General features: G+C 37.7%; 1 long non-coding RNA gene across 3 annotated transcripts; it reads left to right on the top strand.

Moving 5' to 3' along the window:
• Window positions 1–6,980: 6,980 nt before the first annotated feature.
• Window positions 6,981–19,022, top strand: LOC149164108 (uncharacterized). Of its 3 annotated transcripts, none has more exons than XR_016260201.1 (3): window positions 6,981–7,257; window positions 7,557–7,683; window positions 18,843–19,022. It is a non-coding gene; the product is annotated as an uncharacterized LOC149164108 (long non-coding RNA). The 3 variants fall into 3 exon arrangements; XR_016260200.1 differs by lacking the exon at window positions 18,843–19,022 and adding an exon at window positions 16,744–18,019; XR_016260199.1 differs by lacking the exon at window positions 18,843–19,022 and adding an exon at window positions 7,770–7,892.
• The last annotated feature ends 4,400 nt before the right edge of the window (window positions 19,023–23,422 follow it).

The raw sequence follows: 23,422 nt of genomic DNA, 5'->3' as shown, positions 1-23,422 counted from the left end.
ATCCCAAAATATAATATTCTGCCTCTTTTTAATAGCAATTTCTGAATGATAGGTCAAATTTGACCAGCATTGATTAGGCCTATGTTTTCTTTGTTTGACCAAACCAATATGTGAAGCATACCCATTTTGTTTTTCTAAGAAAGAAACTATAAGTAAAAATGTAAATGTAGAAGAGTTGTGTATATAAAGACCTTGTAAATTGTGTGCTCATGTATAGAACAACAAGGATGGTGTCCCTCTAAGTGGGCGGTGTTTGTGACAACCATTTCTTTTATCCCTCTTGTAAATATTGATATGAATTGTAGTTTATGTAAAATAATATGGAAACATAATACATTGAATGGCTCAAGAAAGTGGACATAGATTCATTACAATGAGGAGGAGAAGTTTCTTATAAACCCAAGTGACTCTATTTATTTCACTAAGTATCTCTCTAATGGATTTATGGTACTACTATGCAATCATTGAATTTAAGGAATGAGCTTCTTTAGTGAAGGATGACCATGCAGTCTTGGTTCTCATGGAAGTGTGGGCATGGTCAACACACATGTAAAAATGACAAGTGGGAAAATATGAAGGGAGATAAGGTGTGGACAATGGAGTGATTGGATTCATTTCCTCAAGTAGAAAAATTGTGTGTAGTCAAGTAAGAGAGGGAGCTTTCTAAGAAATAGAACAAGAAAAAATGAAAAAGGAATAGAATATAGATAATGACATAGGCATTGGATATGACTCTTCTAGGAAGATATAACCTATTACAACCTCTCTTATCCATATGATGGAATTGCCTACATTTTATGAGCCTTGTGATTTTCCTATAAGTTGGTTGGCTAGAGAGAGTTCAACAGAGTTGAGACACTCAAGTGTTAACTAGGGCTAATAAACCAGTTAAATACTTACCCATAGAGTTGATAAACACCTTGGTTAGTGGTTACGCTTATGGTTGAGAAACATGTTAAGAAATTACTTTGTAAGATGATACATCTCTTGGAAGTGGACACTTTATTATGGTAGTATTAATACATTTGATAAACCTCGTTAATACATATATATACATATATATACATATATATATATATCTATATATATATATACATATACATATACATATACATATACATATACATACATACATACATACATACATACATACATACATACATACATATATATATATATATATATATATATATATATATAGCTTCTCCTTGAACTGAGATGAAACTCTCTAAGCCTTCAATGAATCCTTGTTGTTGATGTTGTATTGAAAAAAGTCACATTGGTGTTATAGCTATAGGTTGTTGATAAATAACTTTAGAAATGGAATTTGCTTCATACCATGTATTGACTATTGTGAATGAGAGTATCCCTTAGCACATTCCTCCTCGACCTCTAAATACAGCTTGGGGTGTTCAACTACAAGAAATATTGCAATGTAGTTGGCCTAGAGTTGGGTGGAGAGTTAATGTTTATTGCAAGTCATTAAGATGTACACATAAGTGTAAGTAATTGTACTACTATTTCATTGTGGATGTTGAATGATATTGTTATGGGGTATAATAATGAATTTATCAATATTTCTTATGGAGGAATGGTGGTATTCCCTATTTTTTTTAACAAGATGCATCTGTTATTGTTATCATACTTGAGAGGGATTAGAAATCCCTGTGACTACTGATAAACTATTGAATGTATAACTACCTACCTAATATTTATGGTTACTTATTGAGTTTATCCGATTTTCATTGTGTGTGATTTTTATTTTTTATATACATGAATGTTATATATACTTTTTATGTATAGGCTAATAAAAATCTATGGTGATTGTGTGTAAGGAACACCATATCAATGAATTTGATAGAGATTGTGGTTAGGAACGTTGAAGGCATATTCCCTACTATATCTATGTTTAATTCCTAGAGCATTAGTATGGTATGGGTGGATTCATTCTTGTTATAATAATGGTACAATGTATTGTTTATCACCAATAATGCCTCACAACACCATTGAACTTGTTATCAAAGAGGTTGGTGGGGGTCAGGTTGTGTCAACCCTTCAACCTGGAGTAATTATTTGAAACCACCTTTCAATTGGATGCTAGCCCTTCCAATTTGAGAGCACTCTCTCAATATATTTTAAGAATGCAGATGGCTAACTCTCGTTTTATATTTGATTTTTTTAGTGAACGAGTGTGAGGGCTAACACCATTAGACATGGAACTAGTCAAAGAGAAACAACAATAAGCAACATTGTTTTATGAAAATTGGGGAATATTCGGTTTACTAAGGTGGATAAGGACATTCACAGTAATCACAAAAATTGAAGGAATTTGTAGATGTTTGATAGATTTCCAAGTAATCAACAAACTATGAAACCTAATAACAACAAAGGACCATGACATGATGGGATTGAAACCAGAATGAATCTTAGGATAAAACATAATTTCTCCAAACTATATTTTTTATGAATTGAAAACAATACAACATTTGTTCTCACATCATCGATCCCCCCATTTGGAGAGTCGAAAATCTACATATTTATAGAGAAGAGATACCTTTACATAATATGAAAGTTGGGCTAGATTCGATCAACAAGTATGAGACCTAATCCTATATGACGAATAAAACTTTGAGCCTTCTTAGGGAATTTCTATTACAATAGAGTTCAAATACAAAAGGGAGTCGATGTACTGTTATGATAATTTAAAGCGCAACATTGTATTGGTGGAAATTTGGACATCTAGCTCTTTGAATCTTTTGTGCATTTGTGTTGAAAGTGTCTTGTTGTACTATTTTCTTGCACTCTGTTTAACGACCACATTGTTGAAGAAATTCCAAAAAGGACCATCGTTATCTCATAGAGTGGAATTGGAATAGATACTTCAACATTTCTTGATCTAGGCCATTGATCGGTCTTATTCAACTTGGGTTGTTGATTCAGACCTTTTTTACATCGAAATCACAACAAAAGAGGAGGCTTCCTTAACACTCATTTATGGTAATTCCTCAATGGTCCAGACGTGACAGTTTATAGAATTCATCACATAAAATATCACATTTGGAGAGGGTTCTCATAGATCACAATCACAAGTCGGAGAGGCCTTTAGGGAACAAAAACTAATGACTGTGTGATGCCCGATTAAAATATCACAATAGGTAGGAGAAAGGCTATCACAATTGGCAACGTGACAGATATCTCAATCGACAAGATTATGTGATATGTGATATCAACACATAAATGAGCGATATGTGATATCGGTAGAGATTTAAGTGATATGCAATATAAACAGTGGAGGGATTATCATAATTGGTGGGGAGGAGGGATATCGCAATTGATTATCATAAGGATATCGCAATCAGTGATCGAAAGGATGAACTTTATTGCAACATGTGGGAAATTTTTGCAATATGCGATATCGATGGAGAACTACGATATCATAATCGTAGTCGAGAAAGGGTCTAGGTGGAGATGTATTGCAAAAGGAAAAAAGGAAGGGTCGATAGTGATATATTCTCCGTTAGTAAAAATAAGATATCAATTACCACTAAAAGGAGATCTTACCCATGATGATTTTATAGCCACTACCAGATGGAGCTACAATCCTTGGAATGTCCTTGATTCATCTTTCATTCCATTTTCAAACTCAATTCATGAAAGTCACTTTTTGACATAAAAAAAATTAATTCTTCTTCTTAATCATAGGCCTCAATCACTACCAAATGACATTCAACATCCTTCAATTAATGATCAAAATGAAACACCAACACACAACAAAGAAACCAACAACACCAATTTCAAACAACTTGCAAATTAAGTTATGTTTGTATAAGATAACGACTAATATTTTTAGTTTTTGAAACTTAATCTCTTGAACATGCATACATCCTCATTTTTTCTTATGTAACACTTCTATCAAGTCTTATATATGTGTTCATGAAGTATTCAAACTATGATATTCTATCTCTATGAGAAGAACTATGTTGAACTACCAATTTCCTCAATTCTAGTGAGTTTGAATATTTAGATGTGACTTTGCAAATTTGGGGAACTTCCAGATTTGGTCAACTTTCCAATGAGTTGTTAAATCTTTCAAAGTCACTAAAAATGTTTCCAACTCAATGATGTTGTGTTTTTGAACTTTATTGCACTACTAGTTTTGTGGAAGATCATCAAATATGGTTCAAAACCTCCAAATATAGTTGCCAACCTATTTATGCCTTGTAAACAATAGAAAGAAATTTGTTTTATGCCCTCAAGCCAAAAATCTCTAACAAAGGACACCACATGAAAAATCTCATCCTAGAGTTCCTTCCATATTCTATTAGAACCATCAATTTCTAGGAATATTTTTGTCTACCCAATTTTGTTAACCCAAAGAAAATAACAAATGCACCCTAAAAAAAAATTGGGGTCAATATGGCATGAATTATGTGTCATGTGGGACTCTGTGCCATCAAATTTCATGTTATTGATTTCTATATCACTTCAAATATATTCCACCTAATCTACCACCATGTCCTAGAGATATATCATCGTGGTGAAATATTTATAATCTCATTCAAAAATATTTAGGGTTCCTAGAATTCTTGGGTCTAGGGTGATGTGTCTTCGTGGGAATTCATGTCGCACACATGGACCAATAAGAGAACTACCTGGGTTACATCAACACCATCATGTATGCCACTTATACAAGGATGCTAGATGTCTCTGATAGAGTGGTTCCATATATCACCTATTTTTTACCCACATGGCCACCTGAAAATTCCAAATCCGTATGCCATGTCTCATGTTCTCACTAGTTCCATGTGTCTCACTATTATCATGTTGATGTCATCATGTCACTATGTCTGCCATGTCACTCCATCTACCAATCATTGTGGTCCAACTGTCATTCGTCCATGTTACCATGGACATCTATCATCTTGGAAGATTGGAGTTGATATTTCTATCGAAATATCTATGGAAATGATTTCGAAGTTACATGTCCCATGGATCCTCCTTGCCTCCATGGTGCTCTTCTGCAAATGGAATTCCCTTCCACCTATTTTCACCACCTCATCCAAGCTCCCCTATCCCCATTTCTTTCACTCATGTATGGATTTAGAACGATTGGATAAAAAATTTTGTGGTTACATGGCTTCTTGGATCCCCCATTAGATAACTTGTGCCAACAAAAACTCACATGCTCAACCACATTGTTCTCCTTTTACAACCTCTCGTTCTCATGAACCCCCCTTTTTTGGTTTCATGGCAAGGGAGGGGGGGTCCAACTTAGACCCATTTTCGACCCTTGCTTATTATTAACCGTGGGTGGGCACGGGCCCTCACATATATTACAATCAGTTAATGGGAATGTGTGGTGCCTCGTCCACCACTAAACATGCCCGACACTTAACTCATGTCCTCTTCCAGATTTTTCTCCAGTATAAGGAAAAAAACAAACCTTCAATTTTCTTGGGGAGATCTATTTCTAACACAAAATTTTTCCTAAATCTTGACCTATTTTCATTCAAAATTTGACTAATCATATCATTTAATCATAGAGGTCATTTTCAAACTTCAATATATAGTTAGATTTTTTTTTTCGAATTCTATCCATCTGACTAGTTTTGAAATGCACTTGAGGTGATATTGTGAACTACAAATGGATCCAATTATCTTCTCCTTCACTAATCTTCTTCCAACCACCTATGCTTTCGCCATCAGTGACAACTTATTTCTAACATTACCCCCTTTTGGAATTGATGGAAACACTAAAAACACAATCATAAAAGAAAAGTGTACCTCTCTTACTCCTCCCATTTTGGGTACTGTTGGATACCTATATCAATAGGTTTCATATTTCATGATTGGCAAATGGAAGTGCCAAATATGCTCTGCTTTGCTGATACAAAGATCCCATATTTCCAAGAGAAGACAAGGTATGTACATAGCTTGATGTTGACTCAATTTTGGTGGATGGTCCAACAGCCTAATCTGGATCATGCCATGTTTCAATTTTCTGTTGTAGAATAGAGAAAGAAGTCTGTCCAAACTGTTTAATCTTGGCAGACCAGTAGTTAGGCAGAGAATTAAGGTTCCCAACCACCTAATCTGGGGCCTTGGAAGCAATAAGGGTAGTGCTAGATAGACAATCAAAAGAAAAAGCCAATGGAAAAGAAAAGGCACATAAGGGTCTGCAAGTCCAAGTGCACCCTCCAAGAAGAAACAAAAAATGCTAGGCAAGTAGATGGGTAGGTAGATGGGGTTGCAGAAATGTCATTCCTTTCCAACTAAATCTTGCTGGTCAAAACAAGGAAAGCATCAATGGATAGAAAATATCCTCTTCTCTATCACTTTGCTGTAACACAATGGAGCATGTCTAACTTCCTTTTTTCCCTTTCTCATATTCATTACTAACATCCCTACACCAGTTGTGTTCATGAAAGAATTCAAGGTTTTATGTTGGTTCTGGTCTCCTTTAGAGCCACATTTCTTGTCTAAAAATTCTTTTCATTTTGATCTACTTCCTATACTAAGTTGATTTCATACAAAAACTTAGTGTTTCACCCCTTTCCCCACTCTTACTAACCCCTAACTTCTTATTATCTAAATCCCCTATGTTCCCCTTTTTTTCCCTACTATTATAAACACTATGGTGTATAAACCCCAAGCATGCTATAAATACCCCTTCCCTTTTGGCACTATAGCCATATGTTCACAGTCAGGGATTAAAGTGACATCTGGTCAGTTTAAGAACCCAAACCCTACCCCTTTTCCCCCTTCAGAAGTTATCCAAACCATTAACCCCTCCATTTGCTAAAAAAAAAAACCTTGTAAAAACCCCATTTTTACGCCGTAAGGCGTTCCCATCTGAAATAGACTCCCCACATTGTCACCTGTAATTTTTTGAGCCATTCGATTAGATGTTAGACGATTGAAACGTTCCAGGCCGTTGGATGTAATTTAGGTTAGTTTTTTATCTTCTTTCTACACAGTTTGTTTTGCTGCTTCAAATCTCGCTGAGCAGGGCCGCAGTTTGTTTTGCTGCTTCAAATCTCGCTGAGCAGGGTGCGTATCTGGGCATCCCACTCCAAGGGCTTGGAGGTTGATGAGCTTTTATCCCCCGTGAGGGTTTTGCCGGCAGAGTTTTTAATGGATCTTCTAGGCTTCAGATTTCATCTAAAGACGAACTGGTTGGCTTCTATCTGAAGAAAAAGATCCAAGGCGGCCACACAGAGGTTTTTTTGCTGCTTCAAATCTCGCTGAGCAGCCACTGTGTAACGTAACCTGTTCTTAGCTCGCACTCGGTTCTATTTGTTTGCTTTTCTTTTTCATTTGAAATGTTAACCTAAAAATAGGTTCTAACTTTTTATTCCTATAAATATCGGAAATAAATCTGTATATATACTTGGTAGCTTACATATATTATTCTTTAGCTAAGAAAAGAGGTCTCTTCCTTTTTTTCGGTATAGGTTTACTCACAGTTATGCTCTATTCTATATATCTTTTTATATACCCAACAGGCTTCATTTAATTCTACTGAGTCTGTTTCGAACTGTTTTCTGTTTCTGCAGAATGGCCACAGGAGAAGGGAACGGCTCTAAACGTCCTAAGGATCTGCGCCGTTATTCCTGCAAAACTTGCGGAATCACAAGATCGAAGCGCATTTTGCTCAAGCTTCACATAATCTCTAGCCACGGAGTAGGCTTCTTATGCCTTTAATCGCCCCATGAAACCCCAATTAAATGGATTATCTTGTTAATAGTGTTTCATATGCATCTTTGCAGAGAGAAGCCCTCGAAAATGATGAAAGATTTGCTTCAGAGGCCAAAGGCCAGAACCACAGGCGGTCTCCATGTGTTTGTCAAGTTTGTGGGGTTTTTAATCCTTATTTCCAGAATACGGTCCTATCTCTGCTAATCAGTGGAAAACCACTCTTCTTCGGCAGGCCTGCATTTTGGCTATGGAAGAGAAGTCTCTTTTATATCAGATTCCCTCTCGGCATCTACATATCCGTTTATATATATATATATATATATATATATATATATATATATATATATATATATATATATCTATATCCAGATATCTAGATTCTAAAGCCATCTAATAGACGATTTGTGAGATCAAGGTACGGTTAGTGACTCGCCCGAAAAAGCACGAGGAACGAAGTGCTCGACCAAAGGAAGAGGAACTTTTACTTAATCGATGAGTTCCCTCCCATTGTCTGTCTCTAACGAGATATTCACGAAATCGACCCAAAAGCCAAACCCGTGATCGTGATTTTACTTTTAGGGACTCTCTGTGATGGTTGTGCTACTTTTAATGGATATCTATAATACATGGTCAATTTAATGGGTCTGTGTAGAGGTTATAATTCTGGTGGATGTCCATAATAGGCGTTTTTAAGAAGGGGCTCCAGTCTTTAAAAGCAAACTACATACAGCAGGATAATATCAGGCTTAACCGCCATACAAACAAACAAAACTCAGAAAATGAACAGACTCAAACCAATAGAAGGAACAAGAGAAACACAACATCTATTAAATCTACTGTGTTTTAAAATGCAGAGTGAAGCGGCCTATTTGCAGCAAGCTGGAAGAAGTCTAGGATTTCATAAGGTGGTTTGCTGGTATACCAACAGAGCATTTAATAATTTACCTAAGTGACTTTAAACTGGGTACGTACATACGCCCCCTTAAGTGAAATTTAGAAAAGTATAAAAAGGAGGTTAAATCTCAAAAATGGGTTCCAGAAATAAGGCCATGATAGGTATCCATGTACATAATTCTCAGAACAGTAGGCAAAAAAAAATGAGGACTCAGACTACCCTCCACACCCTCCCAGGGTAACTTTCTTCACCCCAAGCAAGATATGAAGTTGTACATACATAATCTCTGTTAAGGGTTTAGTAAATATGTCAGCAACAATACTACAAATCAATAGTCCTACCATGAATCAACTCGCAGATGCAATGCATGTGGATTTCTATATTCTTGGTGTATTGATGCTACTGACTGCTTGGAAATATGGATAGCACTCAAATTAGCACACCAAATTATAGTTTTTTTCCTGCTGAATTGGTTGAATCCAAATAGATTTTTTGGCAGCATTAACAACATCTTGGTACCCTGAATTTGTAGAAGAAAGGGTCAGAGCCAAGATGAAAGAGCCATATGTGGACTTGCAGTCATCGAGATCACCAGCCTAATTAGAGTCAATATAACCAACTTGATTTGCATTACCATTGGTAGTATATTGAACTTCACATGTCTGTCCCTCTAATATAGCAAAGAATTCTCATTTCAGCTTTCAATGAAGTTCATGTGGTTCTCGCATGAACTGGGAAACTAACCCAACTGCATAGGAGATATTGGGATGACTATAAGCTTAGTACAGAAGGCTACCAAGGAGCTGCTAATACAACGTAGCATCAACCAAAGGAGTGGAACACTTGGCTGGCAACTTGCTCCCTGACAAAAATGGCATGGGGTGCAAATTTGTAATCCTACATGTGAAATCTGCTTAAGAGATCCCAAGGTATACTTGGGCTGAGAGATACCTATTCTAGATGCAGACTAAGTGATCTATAATCAAAGAAAGTAGCGAAGGAGCCCTAAGTCTGTCGTGTTGAAATGTTGATGAAGGGTGGACTTTCACATGATCAATCAAGGTAGGTGAACTCCGATTGAGAATGGGATCATCCACATAGAGAGCAAGTAGGAGGAGTTCATCGCCTTGCCACCAAATATAAGCATGTGGCTCAGAGTGGTAGTGAGAAAATCTTAGTGAAGAAAGTAATCCATCTTCTCATTCCAAGCCCCAGGTGCTTGTTTGAGTACTAGGAATTTTAATTTTGCAGAAAAATGAAAACCCTTGGACAAAACATTGTTTGCTCCATGTATATCTCTTCCTGTAAATCCCCGTAAAGAAAGGTACCTTTGACATCCATTTGGTGTGAAGAAAGGTACCTTTGACATCCATTTGGTGTGCTACCTACTCTGAGATGCAACTAGAGAATGAGCAAGGCAAATATAATTCATTTTAGCCACACGGGCAAAGGTTTCAAAATGGCAATGCCTTCGACTTGAGAAATAACTTCTAGCAACCAATCAAGCCTTATAGTTGTCTACAATACCATCTGCTGCATGCTTGGTTTGAAACTATGATATACCGACTCAGGAAAAATGAATTTTATACTTGTCTACAATACCATCTGCTACTTCTCATCAAGGAAAGATAATCATCTTCCATGGTCGTATCACACTCTACAACACTGTGGACCTCGCTAAAGTCCTTTGGATCTTTAAGAATCTTCTTGTGTCGTGACTGCACTTCTACCACCAACTTTATCTAAGATCGCTGCACAAGAAATTACTTTCTAGAATGCTGACAGTTCTATTCTTACAAAGATGGATGGTCATAGTGGAACTATTCCTGACTTGAAGGAAAATGAAACATAAACATAAGTCCAGATAATCATTTTAAGTCATGTTCATTGATAGCCCTGCTTTTAGTTGCCAGGACTATTTATCGTTATCTGTTTTTGGCATCTGCTAATGCCTACGGTGTATTGATGCTACTGACTGCTTGGAAATATGGATAGCACACCAAATTATAGTTTTTTCCTGCTGAATTGGTTGAATCCAAATAGATTTTTTGGCAGCATTAACAACATTTTGGTACTCTGCATTTGTAGAAGAAAGGGTCAGAGCCAAGATGAAAGAGCCATATGTGGACTTGCATTCATCAAGATCACCAGCCTAATTGGAATCAATATAACCAACTTGATTTGCATTGCCATTGGAAGTATATTGAACTTCACATGTGTGTCCCTCTAATATAGCAAAGAATTCTCATTTCAGCTTTCAATGAAGCTCATGTGGTTCTCGCATGAACTGGGAAACCAACCCAACTGCATAGGAGATATTGGGATGACTATAAGCTTAGTACAGAAGGCTGCCAAGGAGCTGCTAATACAATGTAGCATCAACCAAAGGAGTGGAACACTTGGCTGGCAACTTGCTCGCTCCCTGACAAAAATGGCATGGGGTGCAAATTTGTAATCCTACATGTGAAATCTGCTTAAGAGATCCCAAGGTTTACTTGGGCTGAGAGATACCTATTCTAGATGCAGACTAAGTGATCTGTGATCAAAGAAAGTAGCGAAGGAGCCCTAAGCCTGTCGTGTTGAAATGTTAATGAAGGGTGGACTTTCACATGATCAATCAAGGTAGGTGAACTCCGATTGAGAATGGGATCATCCACATAGAGAGCAAGTAGGAGGAGTTCATCGCCTTGCCACAAAATATAAGCATGTGGCCTAGAGTGGTCTCATCATCTCAGAAAACCGGATTCTGGTTTCCGTATCCATCAATATTTTCCCGGGGTGGTTATGCTCTGTTTGCGGGGGACAGTTCAGAGTTCCAGGGTTCGAATCTCACGCACGGTCGTTCCTCTTTAGTATGCCAAAACGCGTTAGAAGATCGCGGTGATTTGGATTTTATCTTCTGTTTTTTTCCGTGGATAATACGAAATATCAGTCCCTCGAAGCGTAGGGTCACCATGAGGAAGAAGCTCGATACCCGCATTCCTGCGGTAGGGACTGTCTCTAACATCTTCTGCTTTATTGCCTTCGTTTCTTTTAATTTTTCTTTAATCTATCTTAAGATATCTGATCTTGAAAAAATCAATTGAAACAGAGGAAACGAAGTGGTAGAAGAACTTCACACATTGTGCTTCAAGAGAATGATCATTAGCTGGAGAAGTTAAAACTGTGTCTATTTCAATTATTATTAAACCTAGCAGAGAGTTTGCCAAATATGACAAAATGTTCAATACCTTTAATTCACATTTGAATATGCCAGGTTTGAATTTGTGTTACCAGAACTGAGCTATTGAAAATATTGACAATAGACTGAGGTCACAATACTTTGAAAATATTGGGCATCATAATCATTGAATCTTTGGATCACATCTTATTATCAAACCATTATTACCTGTTTCCTCTTATTTCCTGGTATTGCCCTTGTAACCAGTTTTGAAAGTTATGGTCATACGTTTCGTATGTTAGAATGTGAAATGTGTATGAATGTTCAATGCCCAAGAATTTTGTAGTGCATACTTTTAGAATTACCTACCTGCTGGGTAGCTTAGAGTTTCTGCACAGAGAGAAGTGAGATTTCAATGTTTTACAGCTTGGGCAGTGAATGAGGATTATGTGTAAACTAAAATACACACTTTTACCTCAACCCATGCCCTCATTGAACTACCATGATATGAGGTGCAAAGCCTGTAGCTTCTAACTCTGAACATTTGTCTTCCCATTTTCTACGAAATCTGAACAACTTTGCTCTGTACATCCCTCATCCTTTTCCAAAGTCTAGCATCACAAGAAAAGTGGCCCTCAAAGGGCGAAATGCACGCTGAAGTACGTTTATAATTTTTTCTTGGTGTCCCACTCATTATTTAACCATAACCATTTTACTTGTTCCCTTAACCCGTCTATTTCTTCATTCAAATCAATAGTAAAATCCTAAAGTCATTTTCATGGACTAAAATGGTTTACCTTTTTCGTAAATACCACAAACGTATCCTCCATTTGTGGGTGATCAAGCTGCATAGGTGATGTGGATGGTGCAACTTCTATTTTGGCATTGGTTAAAGATTTTAACATTATCTATTATGTTCTTTTCTTTTCTACCTAATGGTTCTTGTGTATCACTAGGTTCTTCTCTCCACGGTTGGTGAAGGCCTATAGATGATGGTTCTTCAAATAATATTGGACCAGCTAATTTCTCTATAAATTGACTCCAATTTTCCATAAGTCATTGCTGCACAAATGCAGTTGTGACAAGTACATAAAGTAATCAATGATGAGCAAAGTAATCATACTTCCATTTTTTTATCCTGTGTAAGTATAAATTGTAATCACCTCAGAACAAAGTAATCGAAATATTAGCTTTTTTATTCCTTCTCAAATGAGCCACAAAAATAGAAATGATGGGTGATGCATAATGAAGCATGTCCTTCCCAAGTCATATAGAGTGATAGATTGTAATCTTTCAGCCCAAAGGGCTTGCAAAGATAGTCACAATTACCCTCTTCCTAGTATCTTCCATGGTTTCTCCCTCACCTAAAAATGCTCATCAAGTAGCCATATATTCAACCGGGTCCTTAAACCATTATTTCCCTTCTATATTAGTAATATTTCTTGAGTAATGCAATCTTTTGTGACTGTGAATGAAATATCTACTACATTAGTACTATTGGTTCTTAAGATAAAAGGAAAATAACTTGGCCATAGATATACCAATGTTTTCAATCCATTGAAAGAATTGTAGCCATCTCACTCCTCAGAAAATGTATACAACTATTGGGCTGCTTGATACCGTTTCTGTAGTAGTTAGTTCCTGCTAAAACAAATTCCCCCTGCAGGCTTAATCGCCATACAAACAACAAAACTCAGAAAATGAACAAACTCAAACCAATAGAAGGAACAAGAAAATCACAACATCTATTAAATCTACTGTGTTTTAAAATGCAGAGTGAAGCTGCCTATTTACAGCAAGCTGGGAGAAGTCTAGGATTTCACAAGGTGGTTTGCTGATATACCAACAGAGCATTTGATAATTTACCTAAGTGAATTTAAACTGGGTACGTACATACGCCCCCTTAAGTGAAACTTAGGAAAGTGTAAAAAGGAGGTTAAATCTCAAAAATGGGTACCGGTTACAAGGCCATGATAGGTATCCATGTACATAATTCTCAGAACAATAGGCAAAAAAACAAGGACTCAGACTACCCTCCACCCCCTCCCAGGATAACTTTCTTCACCCCAAGCAAGATATGAAGTTGTACATACAGAATCTTTGTTAAGGGTTTAGTAAATATGTCAGCAACAATACTACAAATCAATAGTCCTACCATGAATCAACTCTCAGATGCAATGCATGTGGATTTCTATATTCTTGGTGCATTGATGCTACTGACTGCTTGGAAATATGGATAGCACTCAGATTAGCACACCAAATTATAGTTTTTTTTTCTGCTGAATTGGTCGAATCCAAATAGATTTTTTGGCAGCATTAACAACACCTTGGTACTCTGCGTTTGTAGAAGAAAGGGTCAGAGCCAAGATGAAAGAGCCATATGTGGACTTGCAGTCATCGAGATCCCCAGCCTAATTGGAGTCAATATAACCAACTTGATTTGCATTACCGTTGGAAGAATATTGAATTTCACATGTGTGTCCCTCTAATATAGCAAAGAATTCTCATTTCAGCTTTCAATGAAGCTCATGTGGTTCTTGCATGAACTGGGAAACCAACCCAACTGCATAGGAGATATTGGGATGACTATAAGCTTAGTACAGAAGGCTGCCAAGGAGCTGCTAATACAACGTAGCATCAACCAAAGGAGTGGAACACTTGGCTGGCAACTTGCTCCCTGACAAAATGGCATGAGGTGCAAATTTGTAAGCCTACATGTGAAATCTGCTTATGAGATCCCAAGGTTTACTTGGGCTGAGAGATACCTATTCTAGATGCAGACTGAGTGATCTGTAATCAAAGAAAGTAGCGAAGGATCCCCAAGTCTGTCGTGTTGAAATGTTGATGAAGGGTGGACTTTCACATGATCAATCAAGGTAGGTGAACTCCGATTGAGAATGGGATCATCCACATAGAGAGCAAGTAGGAGGAGTTCATCGCCTTGCCGCAAAATGTAAGCATGTGGCTCAGTGTGGTAGTGAGAAAATCTTAGAGAAGAAAGTAATCCATCTTCTCATTCCAAGCCCCAGGTGCTTGTTTGAGTACTACGAATTTTAATTTTGCAGACAAATGAAAACCCTTGGATAAAACTTTGTTTGCTCCATGTATATCTCTTCCTGTAAATCCCCGTAAAGAAAGGTACCTTTGACATCCATTTGGTGTACTACCCACTCTGAGATGCAACTAGAGAATGAGCAAGGCAAATATAATTCATTTTAGCCACAAGGGCAAAGGTTTCAAAATGGCAATGCCTTCGACTTGAGAAAAACTTCTAGCAACCAATCAAGCCTTATAGTTGTCTACAATACCATCTGCTGCATACTTGGTTTGAAACTATGATATACCGACTTAGGAAAAATGAATTTTATACTTGTCTACAATACCATCTGCTACTTCTCATCAAGGAAAGATAATCATCTTCCATGGTCATATCACACTCTACAACACTGTGGACCTCGCTAAAGTCCTTTGGATTTGAAGCACTAGCCATAAATACTTCAGGAGTCTTTGAAGAAAGGAGCTAGTTTTTTGTTGACCCCAATTATGAAGTGGTAGAAGAACTTCACACATTGTGCTTCAAGAGAATGATCATTAGCTGGAGAAGTTAAAACTGTGTCTATTTCAATTATTATTTAACCTAGCAGAGAGTTTGCCAAATATGAAAAAATGTTCAACACCTTTAATTCACATTTGAATATGCCATGTTTGAATTTGTGTTACCAAAACTGAGCTATTGAAAATGTTGACAAGAGATTGAGGTCACAATACTTTGAAAATATTGGGCATCATAATCATTGAATCTTCGGATCACACCTTATTATCAAACCATAATTACCTATTTCCTCTTATTTCTTAGTATTGCCCTTGTAACCAATTTTGAAATTTATGGTCATACGTTTTCTATGGTAGAATGTGAAATGTGTATGAATGTTCAATGCCCAAGAATTTTGTAGTGCATACTTTTAGAATTACCTATCTGCTAGGTAGCTTAGAGTTTCTGCACAGAGAGAAGTGAGATGTCAATGTTTTACAGCTTGGGCAGTGAATGAGGATTATGTGTAAACTAAAATTCACACTTTTACCTCAACCCATGCCCTCGTTGAACTACCATGATATGAGGTGCAAAGCTTGTAGCTTCTAACTCTGACAATTTGTCTTCCCATTTTCTACCAAAGCTGAACAACTTTGCTCTTTACATCCCTCATCCTTTTCCAAAGTCCAACATCACAAGAAAAGTGGCCCTCAAAGGGCGAAGTGCAGAGCATGAGTTGTTTTCTGTGGCTTAGTTATCATGACCGGGATATACTATCATCAAAATTATCCAGTATTTTAACATGGCCCCAATCCCTTACTCATGTCTTAAGGGAAACTGAAAGTTTGTGGGTGTCTGACATTCTATCATCTTCAAATTTTCAGCCGCAACCCCGTTGGCATAACTTTTCATTTTTGACTCCAAATTTTCAAGCAGAAGTTTTATGAAGCTCACCTTCTTCAGTTAATCTTCAACCTTGATAGTGCTAAATATCCACCATGGCGATTGTATCTGCACATAAATACAAGTCCTAACCCTAGAAAATCAAAATCTTAACCTTCCATCAAAACTGTTGTAACATAAATACAAATTCTGTAAGTTTGACTTCATTTCAGTAAGGGAGTTTGACTCGAGTTCAAGATAGTGAGACTTGAGTTCGATGAGACAATTCGACTTGGTTTTAAGGAGTCAGTTGAAGGGCGCAGACTTGGTGAGACATATGATTATGCACTAGCAAGAATTTGTATGTTTTTGAGCTCAGGAAAATAGTTCTAGATCTGTGCTTGAGGTCTAGGAGAGCTAGAGTGCATCACTTTTTGTTTTCTATAAAGATTTTTTTTTTAAATTTTCCAGAAAGGAAAAAACATACACTTTCATTAAAAGAAAAGCAATTGCAATTACTTTGGAACCTCTGTTTTTAATAAGAAAAACATTGATTGTCCCATTCTTTTGCAACAGAGAACTATCATTCTTTGGAACCGATCATGCTCTCTGAAGAGACAAGGGTTTTGAGGGGAACACCAAAGCCTGCAAGACAGACCAGTTAGTGTTGCCGGACTTGTCGCTGGACAGCCTGCTGATCCAGGCCATAGCAAATTCTTCTTCTCTTCTTTCTACCTCACCATCCAGCTTTCCTTTGAATAGCTTTACACGTTCTTTCGAATGTGGGGAGCAATTTACTTTCAATGTTCACTAAATTCATACTACTCTGGTTTATGAAAAATTTCTGAGATCTGTCATTTTCCAATTCCATGTTTAGAAAAATATATATATACATAGATAGAATCACACGTCACCTTTATATTGAACTATAATATGGAATGCACCGCTCTGAACATCAAAACTGACTTCTTACATTATTTCAATTTCTAAAAATAAAACTGTGTCTATTTCAATTATTATTTAACCTAGCAGAGAGTTTGCCAAATATGACAAAATGTTCAATACCTTTAATTCACATTTGAATATGCCATGTTTGAATTTGTGTTACCAGAACTAAGCTATTGAAAATATTGACAAGAGATTGAGGTCACAATACTTTGAAAATATTGGGCATCATAATCATTGAATCTTTGGATCACACCTTATTGTCAAACCATTCTATTCATTGTCATTGTTTATCTGAAAAGTTTAAAATCTTAGTGTTCGCTTCTATCAAAAGAGATACGTCTGACGAGTGTCTCCATTTTGCGAAAGATTATGAGTCTAAATATTCATGGATTGGGAAGTACCAACAATGAAAACGAAATGTACATATATCTCTTTTTGCATAATCACAACAAAATATATGAATTTGGAATTTTATAATGATATGTATTATAGATTCAGTGCATTCAATTGATAAGACCTTCATAGCTGCAACTCTTTCAATCTCCATCTGGCCTTAATGTTTCTTATATATGTCTACACTTCCATGTAACAGTCAGAGAGATTTCAATCAGGACTTTATTAGAATTTTAAAAGGGTTAACTTGTCTGTCATTTTCTTTTTATCCCCTTTGCAAAATGTTTTCTGTAGCCCCCTTCCCCATAATGTCTGAGTACAAAGACTCTGAAGATCTCTATATGATTGTTTTTGCTTATTCCACTTCAACAAACTCGACACCAATGGAAAACCAACAGTCAATATTGCAATTTAAGACCAGTGTGGGAAAGAGGAGCTGGACTGGTGCAATAAGTCCAAGATTGCAAGAGGATGATCAAGCTCCAACCTCAACAAAGAAGAGTTACTTTGATCATAAAGCACATGTATGGACTGAGAGGGTTAGGAGGAGTTAAATGAATTGTATGCTCAATACTCTAGAGTCTCTATTACCTGAAGGTATCAAGCCAAAGGTAATACTTGATGATTTCTGTCTGGAATAAAAGTTCAAGACACTAATGCAGGCCATGAGTTAAGAAAATGAGTATAAAATAGATTTTTATCTTTGTACAGACATGTTAGATTTTGATTGCAGAGTTGTGTTTTTTGCTGTTATTATCAAACCTAATTTTCTAGACACTGAATTGTTGAAGTATTTGTTTCTTAGGTGGACAAAGGAAAAATTGTTGATGAGGCCATAGATTACATCAAGACCCAGCCCAACAATCAGAATTGGAAGCACATCATAGTAGAAGGATTGAGGTCACAATACTTTGAAAGTATTGGACATCATAATCATTGAATCTTTGGATCACACCTTATTGTCAAACCATTCTATTCATTGTCATAGTTTATCTGAAAAGTTTAAAATCTTAGTGTGAGGATTTTATAATTGTGCCATGTTGTTTATTACCTTAACATATTTTCTGAATGGGTATCCAATTACAAAATAGATGATCCAAAGTAGTGTCCATTAAACTGCTTTACCAACAATCTGGGTCTGTGAAGTAGTTTTTTTTATATAATGCTACGATTGTATGTTGTATTTATGTTCAAATTTTCAGATATTTTCTCACCTCAGTGGAAAAGCACACTAAGGTACACAGATAATTGCTCAATACAAAAATTAATGATTCTCATGTAGATTTGCAGTAACTCTCTGCTTATTAGACTAATAGGCATCTATGCTCTTACAGGGGCTTGAAGTTCCAAACCCACTATTTACTTACCACAAAGTATTATAAAACTGCATTGGATTTTCAGGAAAACCAATGTCAAAAGTTTGAAGTATGCATCACATCCTTGGAATGGTTATAGTTTATCGGTATGCATCCCAGCCACAAAGTGTCATAAAACTGCAACGAATGTCAGATGTAGTTTGAGGTATGCATCCCAGCCTGGGAATGGATATATTTTGCAGAGAAATTGCACAAATGAAAGAAAAAAACAAATCATCGCTCTTAGAGCAGAAGTCCACTGGTTGGGATACCCACAGAGGTTCTCTGTTGCCAACCTTTTCTAAGGTATGTTCTTCAGGACCAACTATGGTGGTATTAGGTTCATCTATCGTACAACTCAAATCCTTGGCTCTGACTTGCTGGTTATTGTTTTTTGACTAAAAAAAATCAAAGAAAGCACACTTCAGGATGTAGTTCTATATATAATAGAGAAAATCTGATTAGGAATTTCTGGAAAATAACACTATCAGTATACATAGCTCCGAGAATGTATCAAATATCATAGCTGGTAAAAGGACAGTAAATTATTTCCATGGTTAAGTTCAGAACTATTACTTGTGCATTACCTTCACTTTGAACATATCTTGGTTGGAATCTACCTAAAGCATAACATATGACCCAAAAAAACACCAATAAAGAAACAAAATAACTGATGTTTCTTATGCCAATGCCTTACGGCATTTCCTTTGCAACATGTGGTGCAAATGCTAGTTAACCCCTAACCCACTCTATCCGCAAAAATACACAAAAAACCCACTTTTTCCGACTTATCCAAAGTATGGGCACAATATACATTTTCATTTGAAAATTACAATGAAAACTATATAACTCCGCCGAAACCCAAAGTCCCGCCGGGCAATTCACAAGGTATTTCTCAAAATCATTCCCCGCACCTGGTTTTATCCATATTTGTCCAAGAAACTGGCTTGAGAGAGTGTAAAGCACTGAATTCACCAGCAAACATCCATTGACCTGTATCCATTTCCAACTGGCGGGGAAAAAAACCTTCTACAGAGCCTGCATTTAGCAAAATTCATCTAAATTCGCAGGTAGTTCGCGCAGTCGTGAACGAAAAACCTCAACTGCATAAATTCACCGTAAAAACACTCTTATCAGTCCTGGTACTGGCTTCATCAGTCATCTGAGCAATATTTCAATTGCTTCTTTCACAATTTACCCTCTGTTCCTTGCAACTCACCTCTCTATTGCAAAGAAACCCCTCTGTGTTGCTCTGCTCACTCAAACCAGTTCACATACAAGTCAGAAGCCTTATTAGCCATGGAAACACCAATAGCCCTGAATATTCAGCCTCTGAATGCCCCTCAAAGGGAGTTAGAATGGAAAGCCCTGGGAGATGTAGATTATCAGATGATAGACTGGTTCCCAATGAATTCTAAGTTTAATATTCATATGCTAAATGAATTGAAAGCCCAACACCTTAGTGGAGCTGATATTTTAGGGATTTGGGACTCAAATTTGCCCATTTACAACCTCCCTCAAGTCAATGCCCTTCCAGACTTGATCCATAGATGCCAGGAGTGCTATGATCCATGCCAGAGAGCTATTCTCAGTCCTACAGGCTCAGTCTTGTTCCATATCACCCCAGAAACCATAAATGAGATGCTGCATTTTCACACTGCAAGACCATTGACCCCTCTCTCCATGTTGGACTTAGTAAAGAAGGGGAGTAATTTGTCAAGTGCCCAGATCATCAAAATCAATCAGTTATTCATACAGCCAAGCTCTGAAACTACGAGAACTCCTCCAATTGGATATCATTACCTGAATGACTTGGGAAGAATGCTAGTGGATTTGATCAGCTACGTCCTGGGGTACAGGGGAGTTGAGGATGTTGATGACACCATAATGGCAATGTTGTCCATATTTTCTCCTGGAAAGCCTCCTGCTGTACACTATGACTATGCCACATATATTGCAGAAAAGATTCATGAACAGCTAATGAATCTACAAAGGGAAAGGGTGTTCAGATACACCTCATACATCTACCATCTGTTCTTATTTTATCAACCAGACAGTTTCTCCATTCCTCTCAAGAAACTTAATGCCCAGGGAAATCCAAGGTCAGTTGTGTTTTGGACTTCAGTTTTTCATTATACTTCTGAATCACCATACACATACTGTGAATTCATAGACCTGTTCATTCACCCAGCTATGACATTGTTGTATGGTGTTCCTCCTCCAAGGTTGACTGATGACATGCAAAGAGTTCTCCATCTCTCCAAGGCCTACAGCATTGGTGATTGGTACTTTTACCAACACCACACAGTAATCAGAATATATGGCTGTGAGTTGAACCCTTATAGGCTGCCAAGATATGTCCCTATGAGACTTTTTGCCTTAGAATACTTCAGGCAGTTTGGAAATGCCGACTGCTTCCATTTCCAAAGTAAGAACAAGAAGGTGCAGCTGAAGGTAAGGAACCAGCTAGGCCCTTTTCTATACAACAAAAGAGAGGAGGGATGGAAGGAGGCAGATATGATCCTAGAGGGCTTCCAATTGCAAACCAGTTTCAAATGGACACCTTATGACCCTAATCATTTTATTTCCCTCAGGAGGATAAAATACAAATTGGGTAACTATGCACATGTAAGGCTGCCTCATGTTGAAAAGTATGCCAATTCTTTGAGCTGGAAAGAGGGCACTCTAGAAGAGCCAATTACTAGAGAGAAAATGCTAGAAAGAGAGGCTAGGAATATTCAAAAAGAGGCTGACTTGGAAACTTGTGGACAGGTTTCCTTCTCATATCAAAGGCAACTTGGAGCAGCTGCCTCATCTTCAACAGCACATCAGCAAGCTGCCATGGACACTCAACAGACATCCAGCAAAGGCAAACAAAAACAGGTGGAACAGGAACAACCACCTCCCATGACTGAAGAGCAAACAGAAAAAGAGGTGGAACAACAAGAAGAAGTGCAGCAGCAGGAAGTGCATCAACAACAACAACACCAACAACAAGAAGAACAAAGACAGGAGCAGCCTGTGCAGCAAAAGCAAACAGTGGAAGCCCCAAAATCCACTGAGCAACAGCCCCAACAAATTGTGCCTCCTAGGCAAGAGACAACAGTGGAGGCCTCAGTCCTCCAAACCCCACAAAAAGAAGATATAAGCAGGAAGAGGGACAGAGAGACTCCCCTCACAACATCGACAACTCATGGGGAGAAAAGACATAGAATGAATCCCTTCTCAGAGGAAGAAGTGCCTATAGGGAAATCTTTGGGCATGGGCCCACCTAGCAGGGAGGCATCTGGGAGTTCCTTTCAGCAGGAACAAGAGAGGATAGTGCGAGGAGAAGTCAGCTCCTCAAGCCAACAGAGAGAAGGTGAACTTAGTATCAAACAACAGTTCATTGACATAAAGAGGAGGAATGAGCCAATAAAGATACAACTATATAATCATTTGTTGAAAATGGCTCTCACTAACCAGCAAAGACTGATGTCTGCATATGATGTTAGTGAAGGAAAAATGATCATGAGTCACTTCATGCCAACTGCATTACAACCACAGTCCCCTTCAGACTACTTGAGGGCCAATCTTGAGGTCCTTGCCAAGGACATCCACCCAATGGACAAAATCGAATTGCATAAGCAAACGGGTGAGATGGTGTATGCCTCCTTGGCAGACAAGATATTGGATAATTATAGGCTAGAAAATAGCCTAAATAATACAGCTGCCCAACTTGAGTTGGAGAGAGCATCCTCTCAAGCAAAGGACAACAGGATCATGTCCTTAGAAGATATAATCATAGAGATTGGGCATGATCCCAAGGACATCAAGAGCATACAAGAAATATTGAAATTGAGGGATTCAGACATGGCACCTTTGAGGAGAAAGATCAAAATCCCAGCAACAATTCACCCTCAAACAGATGAAGTTGCCTAGCTGAGACATGATCAAGATGCCACAGCTTTGCTGGTGTCTTTATATAAACAGCTAATCCAGACTCAAGAAGAGCTGGTAGAATGAGAGGCTGCACAGGCAGCATTGCAAGCATCATTACAACAAAAGGAAGGAGGTCAAACATCTCAGCCTCCTCCTGAAATAATTAACCTTGAGGAAGCTCCTCCAAATACTGCTCCCCTCGCTCAACAAACAGAACATGCAACACCTTCTACCTCAGCACCACCACCACCAACAGAGCAGGCCCCAATCCTGGACATGCAAAAGCTGAGAAATGTGATTCAGGCCCTGGAAGCTCAAATGACAGAATTAAATGAGGCCAGGGAGAATTTAGCCAACGTAAATGAAAGATATGACAAATCCAAGCAGACTGTGGCAGAAAAGGGCAGGGAAATAAAAGCCCTCAAAGACAAGATAAAGGAGTTGGAGAAGGAGCTCAAACTGGATAAAGTAGTGCCTGAGCTCAAGACAGTGCTATGGGCCAATATTGGCCAATCCATCACTGATCAATGGCAGTGTATTGAGACAATTCATGAAGAGTTGGAGCTCATTGCAAAAGCACAGAAGAAAATTCAGAGATCAAGGGCCTCTCTAGGAAATATGCCTGAAGTTGCCAACAG

Source organism: Pinus tabuliformis, chromosome 5_1, assembly GCF_031772625.1.
Source record: "Pinus tabuliformis cultivar Carrire ecotype Pingquan chromosome 5_1, CPIR1, whole genome shotgun sequence".
NCBI classification, from domain to species: Eukaryota; Viridiplantae; Streptophyta; class Pinopsida; order Pinales; family Pinaceae; genus Pinus; species Pinus tabuliformis.
The sequence above is the reverse complement of the archived record's forward strand: the minus strand, read 5'-3'. Positions and strand labels throughout refer to the sequence as shown.